The sequence below is a fragment of the Pongo abelii genome, chromosome 17 (assembly GCF_028885655.2).
Source record: "Pongo abelii isolate AG06213 chromosome 17, NHGRI_mPonAbe1-v2.0_pri, whole genome shotgun sequence".
NCBI classification, from domain to species: domain Eukaryota; kingdom Metazoa; phylum Chordata; class Mammalia; order Primates; family Hominidae; genus Pongo; species Pongo abelii.
Genome location: NC_072002.2, coordinates 80,032,357 through 80,038,423, shown reverse-complemented (window position 1 = coordinate 80,038,423; position 6,067 = coordinate 80,032,357). Strand labels below are relative to the sequence as shown.

Sequence of the window (6,067 nt, the reverse complement as noted above, 5' to 3'; positions counted from 1 at the left end):
ATTCAGAAGTAAGCTACGTAAGCTACATAAACAAATTGACTCTTTTTTGTTTGTTTGTTTGAGGTGGAATCTCACTCTGTCACCCAGACTTGAGTGCAGTGGCACGATCTAAGCTCACTGCAACCTCAGCCTCTCAGGTTCTTTCAATTCTCCTTCCTCAGCCTCCCCAGTAGCTGAGATTACAGGTGAGCACCATCACGCCCAGCTAATTTTTGTAGTTTTAGTAGAGACAAGGTTTTGCCATGTTGGCCAGGCTGGTCTCAAACTCCTGACCTCAAGGGATCCACCCGCCTCAGCCTCCCAAAGTGCAGGGATTACAGGCATGAGACACCATGCCTGGCCAAGAAATGGATTCTTTATGGGACACTCATTTCGTTGATTTAAGTTGTGGTAGAAATAGCATGGCTTTAAGGTCAAGGTCTACTTTATCATGACAGTTCTGTGTGTGGTTCAGAATGCTAATTCTGAAAGCTCAGCCTAGCGTCTTTCCCCCTGGACATTCAGTGATTTTATGGGTCATGTAATATCCACTTTTACTAGAGTGACTTCTATAATCTTACCAAATAATGCTGACAAATGCAGTATTTTTGATGAGGATTTTCAGAAAATTAAAAAAAAACGGAAACATAAGAATTTGGCTTTCAAGTATTTTTTTAATGTGATAGTAATCTGTGCAGTATTACAGAATCGAGCACTGATCTTTTTTGCAGATATTGATAACTCTATTAATGCAGTTATTGAATCATCACTGGTGGTCACCTGGAATAAAATTTATATTTAGAACAAGACTTTTACACTTCAATGAATGCCACTATTTCCCATAATAAAAGGCAGAAAGAATATGTTTTTTTCAGGTGGAAATTTTTTTTTCTAACTCTGCCTGATAATTTAAAAATAAAAAAGGCAAGTAGAAAAACAACTCGAGGCATTGTCAAAGAACCAGAGAGCAACTATGACTACTAAAATACAATATTCCGTGTATTGAAGCCAAAACATTCATGTAGCAGAAGTGTTGTAAAAAGATAAATCTTTCAGATAGTTTAATTATTACATACAAATTCACAATGTTCTTAGCTCTCATATATAAAATTAGGACAAGAAATGGGTGACTATAATCTTCAAAACTGGAATAGGGTATTGAGGAGGGTTAGTTTTTTTCAAGAAGCATAAACCTGTTTATTCTACTGAATGTCCCGTACAGGAAAATCCAATGAGCCAGGTTCAAGACTCTGTAATGATTTCATCTAAGGTAGGTTACTTTTGCTCTTTGTTTTTGTTTTTGGAAGAAAATACCAAACTTGATTGTGTCTAGCTCCTATTACTTTACTTTGACCCTAGGCTTCTTACTAAACTCCAATTCAGCATAACCAGATAGTTAAACCCTGGAGGAGAAGACATAAACGTAAAATGCGTTTATAAATTAATATTGTTGCAACTGTGGGGAATATGTGTGACACAGATTGGAAGATGTTATACACTGAAATACATGTGATACAGATTTTGAAGTTTTTATACAAGGAAAATATATTTAGATTGGTATGGTTTTATCACTATGAAAAATTTATCAAAAGTTTTGAATTCTATAGGATACATAGAATGACTAAAATAAATTCTGTTTCTTTACCTGGTTGACTTACTTGATTTTAGGTCCATGTTAAGCTATAATAGATAAAATTGAAAAACCAGGCTGGGTGTGGTGGCTCATGTCTGTAATCCCAGCACTTCGGGAGGCTGAGGCAGGTGGATCACCTGGGGTCATGAGTTCAAGACTAGCCTGGCCAACATGGTGAAACCCCGTCTCTACAAAAATACAAAAATTATCCGGGCATGATGGTGGGTGCCTGTAATCCCAGCTTCTTGGGAGGCTGAGGCGGGAGAATTGCTTTAACCCGGGAGGCGGAGGTTGCAGTGAGCCAAGATTGCACCATTTCACTTCAGCCTGGGTGACAGAGCGAGATTCCATCTAAAAAAAAAGAAAAAAGAAAACAACAACAACAAAAACAGCAGTCTATTGGTGTAATCTAGGACAGGAGTCAGAACCATTTTCTGAAAAGGTAAATAGTAAATATTTTAGGTTTTATAGGCCATATTACATGTTTGATGCACATTGTTCATATTTTTCCTTTTAAAAAAACAACTTTTAAAATATAAAATCCATTTTTACTTGGAGTTCAAACAAAAATAGGCTGCAGACTGTGTCATAGTTTTCTAACCTCTTATATACAACAAATAGTAAAACAGTGGAATGAGAATGCTGTAGTGTTTTATTAATCATATGAGTTTACTTACTCACCAAAAGAGTATGTCTCTTGAGCAAGAACAGAAGATAATTAATTCATCAATGCATTGATTAAAAATGTTGGCTAGTGATCATGAGCATCCTTAAAATTTTTAAGTCCCTGTAGTCTCTGTAGTAGGTATGGTAGCCAGCCGCAAAAATAATTCTTAACTCCTGCGATTCACTACACCCCATAAGCTTCTCACAAACTAAATAAAGCTGATCTTTCTAACCAATCAGATAGTTCAGAAATGATGATGTGTGACTTCTGATGATTGATGAGTTATAAAAGACATTGTGACTTTTCCATTGTGATTCTGGAACATTAGTTCTGGTAGAGGCCAGCTGCCATGCCATAAAGACATTCAGGCAGCTGATGGAGATACTGACCTGATGTTGAGCTATGGCTTCCTACCATTAACAAGCATTAACCTGACAAGGATGTGAGTGAGCCACCTTGGAAGTCCGTCTTCCAGTCCCAGTCATGTCTTTAGATGACTACAGCCTCAGCTGAGAATCTGAGCATAATGTCATGAGAGTCTTGAAGCTAGAACTACTCAGCCAAGCTGCCTCTGAATTCCTAACTCACAAAAACTGTAAGAGATAATACATGTTTGTTGTTTTAAGCCACTGTATTTTAAGCTAACTTTAATCAACAAAATACTAAGTTGTTATACAGCAATAGATAACTGACATAGCAGAAGAAAAATTTAGTAATGTATTTATGATTTTATTGAAGATAATGTGATTCTAGAGTGACAGAGAATAGTAGAGACCCTTGGTTTGCAGAGGCAAGTAATAGTGACATTGGAAACAAGAAGGATTCAGAGTTAATCAAAATAGATTGTCCCACAAGGATGCTAACGTCACTGGTTGACCATGAGGAGACTGGAAGTGAAGTACATGGCAGTGGGCAAAATCACTATGATTTTACACAACTATAACACTGATTCAAGATGTTACTGTTGGATATAGTAAAATAATTTAAATCTAAATATTCTTCTGGAACCCTTGGGCTAAAGAAGTAGACCTCTGCTTCTTGTTAAATGTTAGTGCTATCCCCCAGCCCACATCTGACTTCTAAGACATAATGGCCTTTGTAAAATCCCCTACCTTCCTCTAGTGTCCATAGAAATAACTAAATTAAGTCACATAATTAAAAACAAGGGAAGATGGGTATGTTAATTTATTTGATTGTAGTAATAATTACACAGTGTATATGTATATTAGGCTATTACATTGTATGTCTTGAATATTTTCAAACTTTGTCAATTAAATATTTTAAAATAAAAATAACAAAGACATCAAGCCAATTACCTAATCTTTCAGTTTATGACAGTGAAAAGGAACAAACAAAACTGAAAACAAGTGGAAGGAAGCAAATGATAAAAATTAGAGTGAAAGTTAATAAAATGTGTAGAAAAACAGTACAGAAAATAAACAAAATCTTGTGTTTTTTTCAAAGATCTACAAAATAGACAGAGCTTTAACTAGACTAAGAAATAAAATGTAAAAAGATTGAGATAACTAAACTAAGTTATGAAAGAAGTTCCATCACTACTAAACTTACAGTGATAAGAAAATTAGATAAAAATACCATGAACCAGTATATATAAACAAACTAACCCGAATGAAAGGTACAAATCCCTAGAAAGACATAAATTGCCACAACTGACTCAAGAAGAAATAGAAAATTTGCATATACCTATAACAAGTAGATTGATTTAATTCATAATGAAAGCAAAAAAAAAAAAAAGGTCAGGTCTAAAGAGGTTTCGTTGGTGATTTTACTAAACATGGAAAGAAGAATTAACACAAACTCTCACAAATTGTTTCAAAATTAGAAGAGAAGGAAACCCTTTCCAACTCATTTAATGCAGCCAGCATTACCTTGTTACTTAAACTAGACAACGATATGACAACAAAATCAAACTGAAGACTAATATTCTATATGAATATAGATACAGAAAATCAACAAAATACTATCAAATAAAATCCAGTAGATAAAAAATGTCTGTACCTAGATAAATAAGTTTTATCCTTAGAATGCAAGTTTAGTTTAACATATAAAAATAAATTTAATATACCATATTAACAAAATAAAAGAGAAAAACCACAATCATCTAAATACAAATGAAGAAAGCATTTAACAAATGTACTACTTTTTCATGGTCAAAGAAAGTACTCAATCAAGTAGGAATAGAAGAGAATTTCCTCAACCTGATAAAGAGCATCTACTAAAACTTGACAGCTAACAGCATGCTTATCGGTGGAAGAATGGGTACTTTCTCCTTAAGATTAAGAACAAGTCAAGGATGTCTAAGATCAACATTTCTGTTCAACATTGTATTAGACATTCTAGCCACAGCACTAAAGGATAAAAATAAATAAAAGGCATCACAAATAGAAAGAAATAATTAAAATCTTCTCTATTTGAAGATGATATGCTTTTTTATGCAGGTATATAGATAATTCTGATAAATTCACATATATAAGAATGCTATTAAAACTAATAAATAGATTCAACAAGATCAATATAGACAGACCTTCGAGATTAAAAATTGTATTTTTACACACTAGTAATCAATAATCTCAAAATGAAATTCATCAAGCAATGCCATTTACAACTTCCAAAAGAATAAAATATTTAGTCATAAATTTAATATGAGAAGTTCAAGACTTGTCCACTGAAAGCCACAAAATATTGTCAAAAGAAATTAAAGAGCTAAGTAAATCAAAAGATATAGTAGTTCATGGATTAAAAGGCTTAACATTATTAAGATGACAGTACTCCCCCAAAAGATCTATAGAGTCAACACAATTCCCATAAAAATCCCCAAATATCACTTCTACATAAATTTTTGTGGTTGATCTAGAGCTCATATTAAAATGCAAGGGACCCAGAATTGCTAAAAACAATTTTGAAAGTGTAGATTAAATTTGGAGGACTCACACTTTCCAAATTAAGACTTACTAAAAAGTACCAGGTAACCAAGAGAGCATGTTTATACATACACATCAATAGAATAGAATTTAGAGTCCACAAATTAACAGTTGTGTTTTTGCTTAATTTGTTTTTGATAAACAGGCTAAATAAATTCAATTGGAAAAATTGATATTTTTAATAAACATTGTCAAGTCAGCTAGATACCTACATGCAAAAGAATGATGTTGAACCTGCAACCCATGCTATATGCAACAGTTAACCAGAAATGGATAAAAAATTTAAATATAAGGAAAAAAGGAATAAACCTCTTAGAGGAAAATATAGAAATAACTCTTTGTGACGTTGGTTTAGTCAATTGTTTCCCAGATGTCACAACATAACACAAGTGACAAAAGAGAAAAACTGATTAATTGGACTTCATGAAAATTTTAACCAGTTTTGTGCTTTAAAATTTACCAACAAAAGTATGACCGGACAATCCACAGATGGAAAAAAATTCAGTTTATATTACTTATAAGGGACTTATATCCAGAATATATAATTTATTCTTACAACTTAATAATAAAAAGACAAATAATCTAATTTTAAAATGGACAAAATATATGAAGACACATTTTTAAAACGATATACAGAGAGACAAGAACATGTGAAAAAATGCTCTGCATGATTCATCATTAATGAAATTAAAATCCAACCCCAATGAGAGCCAACTTCACACAAACAAGAATGACTAAAATAAAGACAGGGACAATAGTACATGTTGGTGAGGATGTGGAGAAATTGGAACATTCGTACACTGCTGGTAAAGTGCTAAAATGGCATAGTCATTTTGAAAAACATGC

At 33.2% G+C, this 6,067-nt stretch overlaps 2 long non-coding RNA genes across 8 annotated transcripts in view; one reads left to right on the top strand and one right to left on the bottom strand.

Moving 5' to 3' along the window:
- Nucleotides 1–633: 633 nt before the first annotated feature.
- LOC129051617 (uncharacterized) lies at nucleotides 634–2,512 on the bottom strand. 2 transcript variants are annotated; one of them, XR_008515994.2, is made up of 3 exons: nucleotides 2,294–2,512; nucleotides 1,625–1,963; nucleotides 634–759 (listed from the first exon to the last, which is right to left on the bottom strand). It is a non-coding gene; the product is annotated as an uncharacterized LOC129051617 (long non-coding RNA). The 2 variants fall into 2 exon arrangements; XR_008515993.2 differs by having other exon boundaries at nucleotides 1,638–1,963; nucleotides 2,294–2,511.
- An 82-nt stretch (nucleotides 2,513–2,594) lies between these two features.
- LOC129051616 (uncharacterized) overlaps nucleotides 2,595–6,067 on the top strand; it is a 45,428-nt gene continuing 41,955 nt past the window's right edge. For all 6 annotated transcript variants that reach the window (XR_008515990.2, XR_010137606.1, XR_008515991.2 and 3 more), the window contains exon 1: nucleotides 2,595–2,874. This is a non-coding gene — a long non-coding RNA (uncharacterized LOC129051616). The remainder of the gene's footprint in view (nucleotides 2,875–6,067) is intronic.